Source organism: Somniosus microcephalus, chromosome 10 (genome assembly GCF_052327205.1).
Source record: "Somniosus microcephalus isolate GS21.2 chromosome 10, FLI_Smic_1.0, whole genome shotgun sequence".
Classification (NCBI taxonomy): domain Eukaryota; kingdom Metazoa; phylum Chordata; class Chondrichthyes; order Squaliformes; family Somniosidae; genus Somniosus; species Somniosus microcephalus.
This window is the reverse complement of record NC_140996.1, coordinates 183,645,799-183,665,303: the sequence shown is the minus strand read 5'-3', so window position 1 is coordinate 183,665,303 and position 19,505 is coordinate 183,645,799.

Genomic DNA, 19,505 nt, shown 5'->3' with positions numbered 1-19,505 from the left:
AGACACCAATATCTGTCCACAAAACGCAAGTGTCTTCAACCGAGAACACAAGGGATCAGAAGAAATCCGAGGATATGAGCAAACAATGCCCCATCCACAACAAGCCCCATCCATTAAAGAAGTGCAGAGGCTTCAGAGAGAAGTCCCTGGAAGACCGCAAACAGTACCTCAAAGAGAAGTCTATGGCCTAGAAATTCGGTTGGTAGCGCCGGCGTTGAGCGCCTAAAGAGACCTAGAATTGAGGCGATACCCTATGTTGGGGCGGTCGCTATGAAGATAGCGACAACTCGCATATTGACTATACATTTAACGCCTGCGCTAAGTGTTTGCGCGCGCCCGCGAGCGCAAGCAGATCATGACGTCATTTCAGTGTGCAACGCCTTTTAGGAGCGCCTGAGCGCATATTGGATGGCGCCCGGAGCCTTAACGCCTAGCGCTATTAGTGACAGTTCGAGGGAGCGCTAGCAGGCCCTTCTCGGAGTAGGGGGGCGCTATTTAAAGGGGACAGCTCTAGTGCAGAAGCTTCAGCCACTTGGCCTGCTCATTGCGATCGTTGCTGGAGAGAGTTGGCGAGCTACTGTGGAGCAGAGTTTTGGGAATTTAGCTTTAGAGTACTTGGGACCTTCAAACCTGTCTGGAGCAGTTGGAGCACTACACCTAACAGCCTTTTGACCAACTGGCATCGGAATGGGAGCTGCTTTGGAGGGCGACGGCCTCATGGCCCAACACTGTGAAGGGGCAGAGAGACGACGGGAGAGAGGGCCGGGATTGGCCAGAAGGAGGAGGGGCAATGGAGGTCGGCCAATCCGACGGTATGCTGCGAGGGTCTTTAGGCAGCAGGTGTCAAGCCTTGACATGTCGGAGGAGCAGTGTTTGCGAAGGCTCCGATTCTGGAGGGACATTTTTACTGATCTGTGCCACCTGCTTGCTGAGGATCTGCAGCCACGTGAACGGTGCAGGACCTCTCTGTCCGTGTTCGCTAAACTGACTGATGGCCTCAATTTTTATGCCAACGGATCCTTTCAGTCAGCCATTGGGGACATTGCGACTATTGCTCAGGTTGCAGTCCACTGTTGCATCCGGCAAGTTACAGATGCCCTTTATAGGCGAAGGTATCAATTCATGACCTTCCCTCTGACCCTGCACAAGCAGGCGGAGCGTGCGCAGGGTATCGCTTCTATTGTGGACTTCCCCATGGTGCAGGGGGCGACTGACAGCACACACGTGGCTTTGAGGGCGCCATGCCAGCATCCTTAGGACTTCCGCAACCGCAAGGGGTTCCATTCCCTCAACGTGCAGCTGGTCTGTGACCACCGCCAAATCATCATGGCAGTCAACGCGCATTTCCCAGGGTGCAGCCACGATACCTTTATCCTGCGGTTGACCTCAGTTTGTTACCTTTTTGAGGGGCTGGCTCGAACACGAGGCTGGCTTACTGGGGACAAGGGCTATCCTCTCTGCCCATGGCTGATGACAACACTCCGTGTGGCCGACACCCCAGCAGAAGAGCTGATCAACAGCGGCCATCAGGCGACCAGGCACAGTGAACAGCACACTATTGGTGTTCTCAAAAAGTGTTTCCGATGTCTGGAACATTCGGGGGGATCCCTGCAGTACTCGCCGGAGCAAGTGGGACACATCGTCGTCGTCTGCTGCATGCTCCACAACTTGGCGAATCGACGCCCCCAGCCAATTCCACCTGTCCCTCAACGACCAGCAGAGCAGGCGGAGGAGGAGGAGGATGAGGAGGAGGAGGAGGATGAAGAGCAGGCGGAGGAGGAGGAGGAGGAAGAGCAGGCGGAGGAGGAGGAGGAAGAGCAGGCGGAGGAGGAGGATGAGGAGGAGGACGAAGAGCAGGTGGAGGAGGAGGAGGAGGAGGAAGAGCAGGCGGAGGAGGAGGAGGAGGAAGATGGAAGGGCTCCTGAAAGTGGAAGGGCCATACGTCAGAGGCTCATCAGGACTCGTTTTGAGACCCCTCTGGCGGAATGATGAGAGTCTTAACTCCTGCGCACTTTGGATGTTTGATGGCCTCTGAATGCCAGCATCACTGAAAGTAGTCACGTGCACCATGCCACATTGAAACTTCTGTTTATTGTCACAAAAGTCTTTCATTACAGCAAAACAACGTCATGTCAACAGAAACCATAAGTAACAAAATAACTGTGAACTCTTCGGCAAAGCCGCAAAACTCAACAAACCTTCTGCAAATATAACAACAGGTGAGGGTGTCCTTGAATTTGGACAAAGAAACGTCTCAGCACCTCCCTCTACAACTGGCCCCTTGAGGGAGAACGACTTCTCTTTCGCGGCCGGCCCCTTCCCTCCCTGCTGCTCCTACGTAATTGGACCCCAGTGGCAGGCTCAAGGCTGGGGGACGCCTGCTGACTGTGTGGAAGTGCAGAAGCCCCTGAGGGACGGCCTGGCTGACCTCTAGGCTTGGAGGGTGCGGACGCAGGATGCTTGATCTGAGCATGGCTGGAAGCAGTGTGCCCTGCAGGTGGTGGCAGCTGCACTGCAGACGTCCCAGCGCTGGCATGTGCAATGGTCTCCTGCCGAGAGAGGACACCTGCACCATGGTCGGACGACACACTGGCTATCTGAGGGGACCGGCTCGGCTCATCCGCCACAATCGCATGCTCCACTGATTCCTGGCCTTGTATGGGACTGGAAGGGCCCGGGGTGATCCTAACTGATGCAGAGAGGGTGGCTGCAGTGAGAGTTCGCGTTGCCTCAATCTGGGTGTGGACGAGCCCAGCAAGTGACTGTGGCAACAGTGAGGACCTGTGTGCCAGGTGCCAGTGCTTCGGAGAAGCCCTGGACAGTTCTTTCTATTGCTTCGGACAAGGCAGGTGCCGACCGCTCCACTGCCTCGGACAAGCCCTGGACAGACCTTTCCAGGGATTGTCCGAAGCCCTGAACAGTCCTTTCCATAGCGGCCTCAAAGCCCTGGACAGTCCTCTCCATTGTTGGGCCAAAGCCCTGGATAGTCCTCTCCATTGTTGGCCCGAAGCCCTGGATAGACCTGTCCATTGTTGCCCTGAAGCCCTGATAGACCTGTCCATTGTTGCCCCGAAGCCCTGGAGAGTCCTGTCCATTGTTGCCCCAAAGCCTTGGAGAGTCCTCTCCATTGTTGCCCTGAAGTCCAACATACTCTTAGCCAGTGAATCTATTGACTGAGGCATCTTCTCCACTGCAGCCATCAGCTCCGTGTGTCTGAGCCGGGCCTGTTTGCTCATTTCACCCAGGCGACGTGCCTCCTCTGCACTCTGAGCAGCAGTCATAACTACTTGCCTTGCCCTCCGGGGAGACGGTGGCCGAACTTGCCTATCCCCCTTGCGTTGCTGCATGCCGCTTGTTCCGGCAACTGGTTCATCCTCAGAGACCCCCCCTCCCCTCCAGGAGACTACTATCCCCAGTCTGTAGATGTGTCCGCTCCCCGGATTCTGCAACGGCTGGTCCGGATTCCTCCTGCTCCTCGCCTCCGGTGGCACTGGCACTGGCAGCTTCAGTGCGTTGAGCCCGAGTTGGTGCTGATTCATCTGAAAGCAGGGAGGTGGAAGAGTGGCTTTAGCAAAAGGACAGATTTGCGGAAAGGCATGCCAGGTTGCGGCAAGGCTCTGACATGGCTGCACACTGAGGAAGCATGCTGGCGGGGGGACCAAGTGGAAGGCAACAGGTGAAAAAGGTGAGAGTCTTACCCGCGCTGTCGGAAATGGGGTCGGCAGATGCAGTGGTCACAGGACCAGACAGACGTCCTCCAAGAATCTGGTGCACTCTCTCCTCCAGATCCGTGAGAGGGACCACTTGTGGAGGCCCGCCACCGGTTTGAAAGTGGTCCCTTCGCCTGGCCGCCAGCTTGGCCTGGAGAGGAAAGAAGGGGAAGTTGTGTTACATGAGGCCTTGAGACATCATCGCATGCCCCCCATGGTGAAAGAGCCCTTACATGAGGCCTTGAGACATCATCGCATGCCCCCCATGGTGAAAGAGCCCTCACATGAGGCCTTGAGACATCATCGCATGCCCCCCATGGTGAAAGAGCCCTTACATGAGGCCTTGAGATATCTGTCCATGTGTGTGCCCAGAAAGGGCCATGGGTGCTTGCTGACAGATGGCCATTGGGGCATCATGGCAACAGGGTGCCCGAAGTCAGCTGCAGATGGAGGGAATCAGAAGTTTGCTAAACCATCACTCACCCTAACGATCCGTGTGAGGTCGTTGAATTTCTTCCTGCACTGAACAGGGGTCCTGGTCGCCATGCTGCTGGAGTTGACCCTCACAGCAACCTCCCTCCAAGATCGTCGGTAAGCCTTCTGATTCGGCCTCTTGCCATTGTCCGGATACAGGACATCTCGACGGCGCTCAGCTGCAGCCACCAACTGGTCCAGAGCCTCAGTGCTGAAGCGCTCTGCTCTCTGTCTAACCTTCTCCGTGCTCAACAAGTTTCTAACGCCAGAGAAGCGAGCGCCGATTCTGAGGCCTACAGGGCGTTGGATGTGGCAGCTCAGCCTGACTGACCCACCCCTTTAAGAGCCAGCTGGCGCCTGGAAGTCTCGTGGTTTCCCGTAATTGAGATCACCTGCGCTGCGCCCGTCTGCGTCGATATTGAGTAGCGCCTGAACCTTTGCGCCTTAGGAGCACCGTGCAACGGCTGAATTAGCGCCTCAATCCCCTTTGGGGGCGATGCAACCCAATATCTCGCCAGGCAGCGATAAGTTTCGTCTGGCTATAAACTTTGCGCACCGCCAGTTCTAGCGCCTCAAGCGGGGCTATACCCAATTTCTAGGCCTATATGTTTTAAGTGCTGCTCCTCCACGAACCATCTCGCCAAGAACCGCAAAGTAGATGCAAAATGCACAGAACGTGAAAGTGATCGGCACATTTCAGCACTGCACCCAGGCCCAGCTCCTTGGAAGTCAGAGTCGTCTCCTCCTGCCTCAGAGCACGGCGGGGAGAGAGAGGGAGCCACCTATCCGGAGATTACATCCAAGTGCACCGAGGTGTGTGGAGAAGGAGTGAGCGCAAGAGCATGCTCCAAGATATGCCTCATTAATGTGTACCCTGTAGGACGTCGCCAGGAATCTGAAAAGATGTATGCCATACTAGACGTACAAAGCAATCATACTCTAGCAAGATCCGAGTTTTTCGACATCTTCAAGGTCAAAGGAAGTCCGTCGCCTTACACGCTGAAGACGTGTGCTGGACTTTCAGAGACAGCAGGCAGGAGGGCCTGTGGTTATGTTGTTGAGTCAGCTGACGAGAAGATTAGTCTCCCCCTTCCTACACTGATCGAATGTAATCAAGTCCCCGACAACTGTTCTGAGATTCCCACTCCGAATGCAGCTCATCACCACCGTCATCTGAGACGCATTGCAGATGAGAACTCCACCTCTTGATCCAGACGCAGACATACTACTGTTGTTGGGCAGGGACATCCTGAGGGTACATAAGGCAAGGAAACAGATCAACGGTCCACATGACGCCCCTTTCGCCCAAAGGCAGGGTCGTTGTTGGAGACGTGTGCCTCAGGGGTGCTCACAAGCCATCTCAGGTGAGCACACTCAAGACTTCCATCTTGGAGAATGGTCGTCCAAGCTACCTTACCCCATGCAGTAGTCAGATCCGAGTGACAGAGAAGTTCAGTCATACGGCCCAGCCTCAGAACCCCCCAGCGCTGATCTCCACAGACAGCACACAGATGATGCTCACTGGAGAGAACCCGGGTCAGTCAGTCTTCTGTCGCACCGTCAATGACCACAAACTTGCTCCATCGATCGACGACATGAGATTCCTCCAGATTATGGACAATAAGGTCTCTCGTGACAGCTCTAACAGCTGGGTTGCACCCTTACCCTTCCAGAACCCCAGACGACGGCTGCCGAACAACAGGGAGTATGCCTATAATCGTCTTAACTCTCTCTGTCGCACACTAGAGAAGAAGCCAAAGATGAAAGCACACTTCCTAGAGTTTGTCAAGAAAATGCTTGTCAACGATCATGCAGAGCTAGCTCCTCCACTCCAGGAAGGCCAAGAGTGTTGGTACCTCCCCTCCTTCGGAGTCTATCACCCCAAAAAGCCGGAACAGATCCGCGTGGTGTTTGACTCCAGTGCACCATATCAGGGAGCCTCTCTCAACGATGTACTCCTCACAGGGCCCGATCTCAACAACAGCCTCTTGGGGGTACTCATGAGATTCAGGAAAGAGCCCGTCACTATCACTGCCGATATCCAGCACATGTTTCACTGCTTTGTGGTGAGAGAAGACCACAGAGACTTCCTCCGCTTCCTGTGATATCGCAACAACGACCCCAACAGAGACATTGTGGACTACAGAATGCGTGTCCATGTCTTCGGGAATAGCCCGTCCCCTGCTGTCGCCATATACGGACTAAGGAGGGCTGCCAAGGAAGAAGAAGATGACTTTGGCAGTGATGTGAGAGGGTTCATCGAACGAGAGTTCTACGTCGACGATGCACTGAAGTCATTCCCGACCAAAGCAGAGGCCATCAGTACCCTTGGACGAGCTCAGGAACTACTTGCACTATCGAACCTCAGGCTACACAAGATAGCCTCTAACAGACCAGCAGTGATGGAGGCATTCCTCCCTGAAGATCATGCTAAGGATGGCAAGGATCTAGACCTCTTCACTGATGACCGCCCCCTACAGCGTAGCCTAGGAGTGTCTTGGAAGATAGCAGCAGACACGTTCGCGTTCCAAGCCTTAGATGACAAGAAACCTTTCACACATAGAGGAGTGCTCTCTACAGTCAACAGCCTATACGACCCCCTCGGCTTCTTGGCCCCTGTCACCATACAAGGCAGGCCGCTCCTCAGGGAACTCTCCACATGCACTGAAGAGTGGGATTCACCCCTCCCTGAAGAGATGGAAGCAGAGTGGAACAGATAGAGAGACTCACTTCAAGACTTACAGGAGATCCAAATACCTCGCTCCTATACGTCCTTCTCTCCCTCAAATGTCCATTCAAGGAGCTTTGTGTCTTTGCAGACGCATCCGCTAAGGCCATCGCAGGTGTGGCTTATCTGAAGGTCACCACTCAAGATGGACAAAGCAAAGTCGGCTTCGTCTTTGGAAAGGCCAAGTTGGCACCCCAGCCAGACCTCGCCATACCCAGATTGGAACTGTGCGCAGCAGTATTAGCAGTTGAGATTGCAGAGTTCATAGTGGAGGAGATGGATCTGAAGTTCGACAGCATCAAGTATTATACAGACAGCAAAGTGGTGCTAGGATACATCCATAACCAAACTAGACGGTTCTACGTCTACGTGAACAACAGGGTCCAACGTATCTGACAGTCCACATCCCCTGACCAGTGGAGGTACGTCCCCACAGACCTGAACCCAGCTGACCATGGGTCTAGATCTGTAACAGCGTCCCTTCTCAGCAGCACGACATGGCTGTCAGGACCTGCTTTTCTTCAGGATCCGTCCCTGCATTCCTCTGAACTCAATGAGTCATTCGACCGCCTCAACCCTGTTTCTGACTCCGAGATACGCCCACAAGTCACAGCAAACGTCACTCAAATCTCTAAGGACCTGATGAGCACCAAATGCTTCGAGCGTTTCTCCAAATGGAACACTCTCATAAAGACAGTAGCACGCCTAACCCACATAGCTCATACCTTCTCCCAGCCTACACAAGAGAGTAGCTGCCATGGGTGGCACATCTGTCATAAGAGTCCCTCTGAAGAGGAGCTCAAGAGAGCCAAAATCCTTGTGACGAAGAACGTTCAACACGAGTGTTACTCAGAAGAGTTGAAGTGCATAGCAGCAGAACGCAACCTACCCCCTCACAGCAGTCTACGGAAGCTGCTTCCTATCATCGACACCGACGGACTTCTCAGAGTTGGGGGACGCATGTTGCAGTCGTCAATGAGGGAACAGCAAAGGTCTCCCTGTCTCTGAGGTGGTCCTTCTTTTGTCGCCAGAGGACTCCAGTGACAAGTAGAGTTAGGATTATGTGGGGTCGTTAACGACCCCAGACGGGGAGTGTTCTGGACTTATTACATGCAGATAGCACCCTCTAGTGGTAGTTATTGTATAGCAGTGTGTTATTTGACCTTCTTCCTGTCTGCCCCGGAAGTAGTATTCCAGGGAGTGTTTTGCTGCGTTGTGAACAAAGGCCACATGAAGCAGCCATTCACAATCCTCCTCCATCCTTCCTTATACGCTAGGCAAGACGCAATGTCTGTGAGTATCCTTGTTTAGTAACATGATAACAACCTTGTCGGTATAGTATTTTGACAATACTTTGTCCATAAGAAGTTTATTAGTTGTTAGCTACCAAGGTTTAGCTTCAGTGCTATTTTCTTATACATTTAGTCTATTCTGTTTTCATAAACATGTTTGTATCTTATGTAACATCTAATGTATAGTACTCAGCTCTGTGTACAAAACATACTTTGTCTTTGTTTACAGTTTCACAATTTTATTCAAGTAAAGCTTCAAAACTGCACCCTGTTTCTCGAGGAGTTATTTGAATGAGTGTTTAGCTGACTGGATAACTGGATAGGAGTACATCTAGCGAGACCAGTACACCCCCGCATGCCTCCAATCCCAACTCCACGGCTCAATGAAAATCGAGGCCAAGCTCACCTTTTTAGGTCTTCTTTACCTTGGTATCTGACCGCCTCAGAGCCTCGGGAGAGAGGGGGGTAGAGGTCACAAGGCCCACTGCAGGCTTCTTCAGGCATCCCCATGTCTGGATGCCGTTCCAGGGCAATGACAGGGAAGTGAGGTGGGATAGCTGGCAACACATCCTTCTGCCTCATTTTCATGGCACCACTTGGGCTACATCTGTTGCTGGGGTAGTCCCTGCTCCACTCCTCAGTGGAAGCCCTGGAATTCCAGGCCAATGTAAAGCGGGTTGAAATCCAGCATCATGTATCTCCGTCCGCTTTTTCCTGACCTTAGTGCCCAGGGATTAGGGGGGAGAAACTCAGTACCTTAGCGCCTCCAGTTAGCGCTGTGGTGAGGCGAATCCAGGGCCGCATGCCAAATTCGGCCCCCCCATGGCACTGCTGCTACGAGTTAGCATCAGGGACGTCAACGCCGGATCTGCCAAATTGATTATCGCCCCCTGCCTTAGCACCTCGCCCCGACAGCGATAGCGACAGGCAGAGGAGGCGTGAAGCATTCGCTAGCCAGCTCCAGGGGCGCTACTTAAAGGGATCATGAGTAATGAGTCACAGCTCTCAGGTTAGTGCTGTTTCACTGCTTCCTTGTCAGTTTGACATTGAATTAAACAGTTGCACAGTCATTTAAAGGTTGTTTAGTATCAAGAGTGTTGTGGCTACTAAAAATTAGTTACATTTATTCTCACAACATATCAAAGTGCTACACTTCATTACATTAATGGGGACTGTACTAGCAGTCGACCTCGCCCTGCAGGATCTACGGCGGAGGGAGTGGAGGCAGCGAGAAAGATTGGAACATGTGGCCAGAAGGAGGAGGAGTTCCATGAGGGCTCTCAACTGGAGGCCTTACCCGCCGAGAGTATTCCAACAGCACTTCTCCTTTCAATTAAGCGAGGAGCAGTGCATAAGGAGGCTCCGCTTCACCAAGGAGGTGGTCACGGAACTCTGCCACCTCCTGCAACCAGACCTCGAGCCTCAGATCAGGACGACCACGGCTCTCTCAGTGGCAGTCAAGATCACCGTCGCCATAAATTTCTTCGCCAGTGGATCTTTCCAGTCTGCAACAGCAGTTATAGCTAAGATCTCACAGTTCGCCATCCATCGCTGCATCCGTGAGGTCACAGAGGCTCTCTACAGTAGGAGAACGGACTACATTTCCTTCCCCATCACCAGAGAGAAGCACGACGAACGTGCATGTGGCTTTGCCAGGATAGCGGGATTCCCCATGGTGCAGGACGCCATTGACTGCACCCACGTGGTTTTGTGGGCACTGCATAACAATCCTGAGATCTTCTGTAACCGCAAAGGCTACCACTCACTTAATGTGCTGTTGCTGTGTGACCACACACAGCAAATTCTCAATGTGAATGCCTGCTATCCTGGCATCAGCCACGATGCCTTCATCCTGTTCCAGCACTCTTCCAGCCACCACATCAAGCTCGCGGCTGGCTGGTTGGAGACAAGAGCTATCCGCTATCCACCTGGCTCATGACTCCCCTCCGCAACCCCAACACTCCTGCCCAGCACTCATATAATGAGAGCTATGCCGCCACCAGGAACATCATCGAGCAGACCATCGGGGTACTCAAGCAACGGTTCCGCTGCCTTGACTGCTAGGGAGGAGCCCTCCAGTACTTGGCTGTGCAGGCGTCCCAATTTATCTGCTGCATGCTCCACAACTTGGCCATCATGAGGGCCCAGCCCTTGCCACCAGGGGTTGCGGGACCACCTCAGGAGAAGGAAGAGGGAGAGGAGGAGGAAGAGGAAGACGAGGAGGATGAGGAGAAGGAACAGGAGCGAGAGAGGAGGCAGCCACTCAATTGGCCTTCCAGAAGGGCGGTCCGCGACCACCTCATCAGACTGTGGTTCCAATAAATTAAACCCCAGATCCCCGTTGCTCACCGCATCCCCATCATTCCATCCCTGTCACAGGCCATTTCACAGCACAAAGCTGAAATGAGACACACCACAAAATAATCCAAACTGAATTAATAAATTTATCCGTAATCATTTAACACATATTTACAACAACAATGTTAACTATTCACCTTTGTGCAATCCCTTAGTGCCTCTCGTTACAGTGCCTTTGCCTAGTGCTCCTATGAAGTGTTGGCCCAGTGGCTGCAGCACGGCTGGTGGAAGGCTGCTGAGTGTCCATGCGGGAGACTTCAGATGGCCTTGCAGGACGCCCTCGACCAGCTCTGGACCTGGAAGGCCCGGCTGTAGACTGCAACACCTCAGCATGGGCTGCAGCAGTCTGGGCTGGCTGGATGACAGGCAGCGACAAAGGCAGTGGCAGTGGTGGGAGCAGGAATGCTGTCATCCTGAGAGAGGACAGCAGGTTCCTGCTCCACTGACCCACTGCCACTCCTCCGGGGCAGCACCTCAGCATCCCTAGCAATCTGCTGGAGCACAGATTGCTGGCCTGCTGCGACACTGTGAAAGCCCTAGTGGACTGTGGTAGACCCAGCCACGATGGCAGCAGTCAGAGCTTGCGTGGCATCAAGCTGAGACTGCATGAGAGCAGTCGAAGATTGGATGCCACCAACCATAGACTGCATTACAGCACTAAGACGTTGCATCGCTTCTCCCTGTGCTGCAATGGAAGCTACCAGATCGCCCATCACACGTGGCATCAGGTCTGGGTCGGCACGGTCTCTCTGGGAGTCCTACATTCTTTCCAAACTGGAAATGATGGGCTCCATGGTGTGTGCAGAGCTCTGTGCAATGTGGGAGGCGGACTCCTCCACGCTCCTTACCATTGCCCACAGGCTCTCAAGCACCCTTGCCATTGCACCTATCATCGTGTGTGCATGCCCATCACCCTTCTTCTAAAGGCCTCCCCATCGAGGTCCTCACCTGAGTCCTGTGCAGCAGAACTCGCCCTCCGGGGAGCTGGCCCCCGAGCTACCCTTTCCCCCTGGCCTTGCTGCAGCCCACTCGTCCCCGGTGCATCACCCTGTACAGATCCCGCTACTATACTAGCCTCTAAAGAACGCGTAGTGCCACTATCTGAGCTGGTGCCTGCGAGTGAGACATGCAGTGACGTGGTGTGTTCTTCCTCCTCCTCTTCTCCTGCCTTGCTCTCAATGGTGCCCTCAGGGACAAGCTGTTCAGGTGCTCATTACTTGAAAGGCACAAGAGTCAGGTTAAGGTGAGGAGAGGGGGGCAGGAAGGGATTAATGCATGCATACAGCACGATTAGCTGGAAAGTGCGAAAGGCTTGTGGGGTGAGGGGGAAGTGGGATGTGAGAAGAAGGAGTGGAGATGAACATACCGTTGTTGGCCCCAAGGGGGTCAACATCGCTGGTGGCCACGGCGCCCACGACCTGGTGCCCAATAATCTCCAGCACTCTATTTTTCAATGCAGACAGTGGTTGGGTGTCAGCTTGTCCCCGGCCTGTGCGCTCCTGCTGCCTCCTGTTGTGAGCCACCTTGGCCTGCAAGAGAAAGGATAGTGTGTGAGTGAGTGTGGAGCAATGTGTTTAGGTAATGTGCCTGCCATAGTTCAATAGTTGTCATTGTGTGCAAGGAGTGAGATGTGGGTGTGAGTGTTGGTAGGTACAGATGTTGGTGGGTGAGTGCTGGGGGTGTGGTGCTTTGGCCAGTGTGTGCAGACTGTGGTTCAGATGGTGGTATGTGGCATTTGTTGAAGCATTGACTCACCCTGACATAGAAACATAGAAGATAGGAGCAGGAGTAGGCCATTCGGCCCCTCGAGCCTGCTCCGCCATTCAATGAAATCATGGCTGATCATCCAAATTCAGTACCCTGTCCCTGCCTTCTCCCCATATCCCTTGATCCCTTTAGCCTCAAGAAATATATCCAACTCTTTCTTGAATATATTTAATGAACTGGCCTCCACCGCCCTCTGTGGCAGAGAATTCCACAGGTTCACCACTCTCTGGGTGAAGAAATTCCTCCTCATTTCAGTCCTAAATGGCTTACCCCTTATCCTTAGACAATGACCCCTGGTTCTGGACTCCCCGGCCATCAGAAACATCCTTTCTGCATCTAGTCTGTCCAGACCTGACAGAATTTTATAGGTTTCGATGAGATCCCCTCTCAATCTTCTAAACTCCAGTGAGTATAAGCCCAATTGACACAATCTCTCCTCGTACGTCATTCCTGCCATCCCAGGTATCAGCCTGGTGAATCTTCGCTGCACTCCCTCCATGGCAAGAACGTCCTTCCTCAGGTAAGGTGACCAAAACTGCACACAATACTCAAGGTGCGGTCTCACCAAGGCCCTGTACAACTGCAGCAAGACATCCTTGTTCTTGTACTCGACCCTCTTGCTACGAAGGCCAACATACCATTTGCCTTCTTAACTGCCTGCTGCACCTGCATGCTTACCTTCCGCGACTGGTGCACAAGAACACCCAGGTCTCTTTGCACTTCCCCTTCTCCCAATCTATTGCCATTCAAATAATAATCTGCCTTCCAGTTTTTGCCACCAAAGTGGATAACCTCACATTTATCCACATTATAGTGCATTTGCCATGTTTCTGCCCAATCACCCAACCTGTCCAAATCGTACTGGAGTTTCATGACATCCTCCTCACAGCATACCCTCCCACCCAGCTTTGTGTCGTCTGCAAATTTGGAGATATTACATCCAATTCCCTCGTCCAGATCATTAATATATATTGTGAACAGCTGGGGTCCTAGGACCGATCCTTGCGGTACCCCACTAGTCACTGCCTGCCACTCGGAAAACGACCCGTTTATTCCAACTCTTTGCTTTCTGTCCGCCAACCAGTTCTCTATCCAAGTCAATACCTTGCCCCCAATCCCATGTGCCTTAATTTTGCACGCTAACCTCTTATGCGGGACCTTATCGAAAGCCTTCTGAAAGTCAAAATACACCACATCCACTGGTTCTCCCTTATCTATTTTACCAGTTACATCCTCAAAAAATTCCAGTAGATTAGTCAAGCATGATTTACCTTTTGTAATCCATGTTGACTTTGTCCGATCCTGTCACTGCTTTCCAAGTGCTCTGCTATTACATCTTTTATAATGGACTCTAGCATTTTCCCCACTACCGATGTCAGGCTTACTGGTCTATAATTCCCCGCTTTTTCTCTGCCACCTTTTTTGAATAGTGGGGTAACATTAGCTACCCTCCAATCCATGGGTACTGTTCCAGAGTCTATTGAGTTCTGGAAGATGACCAGCAATGCATCTACTATTTCGAGGGCCACTTCCTTAAGTACCCGAGGATGTAGATGATCAGTCCCTGGGGATTTATCGGCCTTCAATCCCATCAATTTCCCTAACACCATTTCCCTACAAATACTGATTTCTTTCAGTCCCTCCCTTTCATCAGACCCTATGTTCCCCGACATCTCTGGGAGGTTATTTGTGTCCTTCTTTGTGAAGACAGAACCAAAATATGTATTTAGTTGGTCTGCCATTTCTTTGTTCCCCATTATAAATTCCCCCGATTCTGACTGCAAGGGACCTACGCTTGACTTCACCAATCTTTTTCTCTTTACATATCTATAAAAGCTTTTACAGTCAGTTTTTATGTTGCCTGCAAGCTTACTCTCATATTCTATTTTCCCTTTCTTAATTAATCCCTTTGTCCTCCTTTGTTGAATCCTAAACTGCCCCCAATCCTCAGGATTATTGCTTTTTCTGGCCAATTTGTATGTCCTCTCCTTGGATCTTATGCTATCCCTAATTTCCCTTGTTAGCCACGGTTGAGTCACCTTTTTTGTTTTATTTTTATGCCAAACTGGGATGAACAACTTCTGTAGTTCATCCATTCGGTCTTTGAATGTTTGCCATTGCCTATCCACCGTCAACCCCTTTGAGTGCCATTCCCCAATCAATCCTACCCAACTCGCTCCTCAGACCATCGTAGTTTCCTTTATTTAAATTGAGGACCCTAGTTTCTGAGTCAACTACTTCATTCTCCATCTTAATGAAGAATTCGATCATATTATGATTGCCCCGACCCAAGCGGCCTCGTACAACAAGATTGCTAATTAATCCTTTCTCGTTACATAATACCCAGTCTAAGATGGCCTGATCTCTGGTTGGTTCCTCGACATATTGGTCCAGGAAACCATCCCGTAAACACTCCAGGAATTCCTCCTCCACTGTATTGTTACTAATTTGGTTAGCCCAATCTATATGTAGATTAAAGTCACCCATGATAACTGCTGTGCCCTTATTGCACGCTTCTTTAAATTCCCTTTTAATGCCACCCCAACCTCCGCCTTACTGTTTGGAGGTCTATATACCACTCCCACTAATGTTTTTTTCCCCTTAGTATTTCTCAATTCTACCCATACAGATCCCACATCATCAGAGCTAATATCCTTCATTACAATTGTGTTAATCCCTTCTTTAACCAGTAATGCTACCCCTCCTCCCTTTACTTTTTGCCTATCTTTCCTGAATATCGAATACCCCTGGATGTTGAGTTCCCAGTCTTGGCCATCCTTGAGCCACGTTTCCGTAATCCCAACCAAATCTTATTCGTTTACCTCTATTTGCGCAGCCAATTCATCCACCTTATTACAAATGCTCCTCGTATTAAGATACAAAGCCTTCAGGCTAGTTTTTTTAACGCTCTTAGACCTATTAGAATTATTATTTACTGTGGCCACGTTTGATTTAAACCATTGATTTCTCTGACTGCCACTTTTGTTTTTCTCCTTCCTATCTTTTGCTTTTATCCTTGTTTTCCTTTCCTCTGTCTCCCTGCTCAGGTTCCCAACCCCCTTCCATTTTAGTTTAAACCCTCCTCCACAGCACTAGCAAACACTCCCCCTAGGACATTGGTTCCAGCCCTGCCCAGGTGCAGACCATCCGGTTTGAACTGGTCCCACCTCCCCCAGAACCGGTTCCAATGTCCCAGGAACTTGAATCCCTCCCCCTGGCACCACTCCTCTAGCCATGTATTCATCTGAAGTATCCTATTTCTACTCTGACTAGCATGTGGCACTGGTAGCAATCCTGAGAATACTACCTTTGAGGTCCTGTTTTTTAATTTACCTCCTAACTCCCTATTTTCCGCTTTTAGGACCTCATCCCACTTTTTACCTATATCCTTGGTGCCTATATGCAGCACGACAACTATATGTTCACCCTCCCCTTCCAAGATGTTCTGCAGTCGCTCGGAGACATCCTTGACCCTTGCACCAGGGAGGCAACACACCATCCTGGAGTCTCGTTTGCGGCCGCAGAAACGCCTATCTATTCCGCTTACAATTGAATCCCCTATTACTATAGCTCTACCACTCTTTTTCCTCCCATTCTGTGCAGCAGAGCCAACCCTGGTGCCAGGAAGTTGGCTGCTGCTGCCTTCCTCTGATAAGCCATCCCCCCCAACAGTACTCAAAGTGGTATATCTGTTGGAGAGGGGGATGGCCACAGGGGCCCCTGCACTACCTGCCTGCGCCTAGTACTCTGCCTGTTGGTCACCCGTTCCCTTTCTTCCTGTCCAACCTCTACCTGTGGTGTGTCCAACTCCCTAAACGTGCTATTCACGATGTCCCGAGCATCGTGAACGCTCCATTATGCATCCAATCGCAGCTCCAGTGCCGCAATGCGGTCTGTCAGTAGCTGCAGCTGGGTGCACTTCCTGCACACGTAGTTGTCAGGGACACAGGAAGTGTCCCTGAGTTCCCACATTTCGCAGTAGGAGCAGATCACAGGGCCGGGCTGTCCTGCCATGACTTACCCTTTAATTAATTGAGTTTAAATTAAATCAATCAATCCCACTAATTACACTACAGTTAAATAGTTTACCAACAGTCCCCGCTACACCAGAGAGACCTTAGAAACTATAAAACAGAGTTAAAGTTTAAAAAAGAGAGAAATACTCACCAACCAATCACTTACCTGCTTCCTGCTGATGTCACACTTTGATTACTTTTTACCTCTGTCCCCTGCTGCTGAATTGGTCGGGCCTCGTTCACTGCCACCTGTTTTAACTGCCGCCGCGCTCGATGCTGCTCTCTCCCAGGTCCAGGCTCTGACCACCCGAGTGAGGTCGTTAAATTTCTTCCTGCACTGTGTGTGGGTCCTGGGGACCACAGTGCTGCCCGAGACATGCTGGGCAACCTCCCTCCACATGGCACGGAAGACTTGCGACGAGGGCCTCCTGCCACTTGGCGGGTAGAGCACCGCCCTCCGTCTCTCCACAGTGGACACCAACTCCTCCAATGTTTGGTTCAAAAATCTTCAGACTCTCTCCCTGGGGCGTGGATCTGCCATGAGTACAGCTGGTGAGTCGTCCGGCTCCTTGGACTGGCCTGCTCCTGTTTACTGACACAGGTTCACAGGCAGCAATGCTGAGAATCAGGTTCTGCAGCATGAATGAACCTCCCCTTTAAGAAGTGGAAAGAACCTGTGGCAGTGATGACTTGCGATTAGATTGCACCTGATAATTGGTTAGCGCTTTGAGTGTAAAGCCTCTGAGCTAGGTCATTAGCGCTTGATTTAGTGCTCCCATCCTTTCTTTGAGTGATGGCACTGAATTTTGCGTGCAGCGAGATTCAAGCTTTTCCAAAGTTAGCGCCCACTCCTAGGCTATAATGAATTTCTCCTCCTAGGTGTTTCCCAAAGCTTTGTCTCCAGGAATATTGGCCTAGAAATTCACTTGGGCGCGGGCAGCTCGCTCGCGCCCAAAAGTTAGCGCTGGGCGGGGAGGCATTAGCGCAGGCCGTATATTCGTCTTCTGCGCCCCAATTCGGAAGCGGGCACTATACCAGGGTGTGCCCACCTCCGTTTGGGGCGCTGCAACTGAATATCGGCGCGCTAGTTGCCGCAGCGCCACACGATGCAGTGCGGCAGGCTGCGGTACTGCAGGCCTCCTCCTTCTCTTAAGGGGGAGGTGCCTGCAACGGCCGGAGCCCCGATCGCGAGTGCCGGCAAAAGAGCCCGGCACAACGGAGAAGTGCCAGGCTCCACGGAAACCAGCCGGCAATGCCGCGGGGGGGGGGTGGAGGAGGCCGGGGAAGGAGGTGCGGGCAGGCGGCCGCCGAAAAAGCGGCCGGCCGCATCTTCAGCTTTAAAGCGCCCCACTATGGCAGCAGGACGGCCCCGTTTTCTGTTCGCTGTTTGCGCCCGCTTCGGAGGAGGCGGGCGCAAATAAATATGGGGATCGGCGCGGTTTCGGGGCGTTACGGGCCACCGCGCACACCGATGACGTCATCGGTCCCGGCGCAGCGCTAACGGCTACCGCCGCCAATACCGCTGCACTCAATTTCCGCGCTACCACCCCGCCGGCGCAAAAGACCTCTTTAGGCGCTAAGTGGGCGCAAGGCCCACTACATTTCTAGGCCATTGACCCTTATTTATGGACCTCAAGGCTCTGTGGTACATACTTATGCAGCTCACAAATATAAAAGGCCTTGGACACTCTTGGGGTAACTAACCAGGGGTGGACTAGCCATATGGGAAATCGGGAGATTACCCGAATATTATCAGCACCTTTTCCTGTGAGAATACTAAAGAATCCCATTCTCTTTTGGGGGCCCAAGTCCACCATGGGGGTAATCCATGAAGAAAAAAGTGCATTGGAGGGGTAGTGAATTTTCAATATGTGTGTAATTTTTATTTTCATTTCTGTGAAATATTAGTGCTAGAGACTGTGGCCCTGATATTAACGCAGAGACGGGAAGGGAGTGAGGGTGAGTTTGGCCAAAAGCAGGTGACCTTCACGGAACAGGTATAGATTTCAAATAGATTGGGATCATTCATATAGCTTGGGATAAGCACACTAGCACCTGTCAGAAAAGTAGTGAATTTCTTGAGTGTGTCCGGGATAGTTTTCTACAACAATATGCCCTAGAGGCAACTAGGGGGCATGCCATATTAGATTTAGTAATGAGTAATGAGCCAGATTTAGTTAACAGCCTAACGGTGCATGAACATTTATCCAATAGCGTTCATAACATGATCGAGTTCAATGTAGTGTTTGAAAAGGAGAAACCCGAAACAGCTACTAAGATTCTAGATTTAGGTAAGGCCGACTTCAACGGGATGAGACAGAGACTGTCCATAGTAAACTGGGCAGATCTGTTAATGAGTAAAATGACAGAAGATCAGTGGGAGATGTTTAATGTGATACAGAATCAGCTTATACCCTTGAGGGGCAAGAGCTTTACTTGCCAAAAAAAGCCATGGACGATTAAAGAGGTAAGAGACAGTATAAAACTAAAAGAAAAAGCATACAAAAATGCAAAAAATAGCACAGATCCTGACAAATGGGAAAGATACAAAGAACAGCAAAGGGCCACAAAACAGATAGAGCTACAAAAAGGGAGTATGAAAAGAAACTTGGAAGGGATATCAAAATCAACACAAAGAATTTTTACAATTATATTAGGAAAAAGAGGGTAATCAGGTGCAATGTTGGCCCCTTAAAAACTGAAAGCGGTGATATTGTCAATGATAATAAGGAAATGGCAGACATGTTGAATAATTACTTGGCGTCAGTATTTACAGAAGAGGAAAAGAATGCCATCACAGAATTACATGCCATGCCATGCCAGAAATTCCAAGGAAACTAATATTAAATCAGGGACAGGGACTCAATAAAATTAACGTAAATAAAATAACAGTAATGAAGAAAATAATGGCACTAAAGGCCGGGATTTTGCTCACCTCGGCGGGTCAGGGGCGGTCGGAGGCGGGCCATGGCCCCGCTGCTGGCTCCATCCCGCTGCCTAAAATGAATTTACGTTGATGGGGCTTGTTAAACCAGCACGATTCCCGGGCCAATTAGAGGAAGTGGGTCTGGTGACATCATTCATGATGCGTCATCAGCCGGTTTCCTTAAAGGGACCATGGCCAACTTTCTTTTGGCATTTATGCTGTCAGTGTTCTACA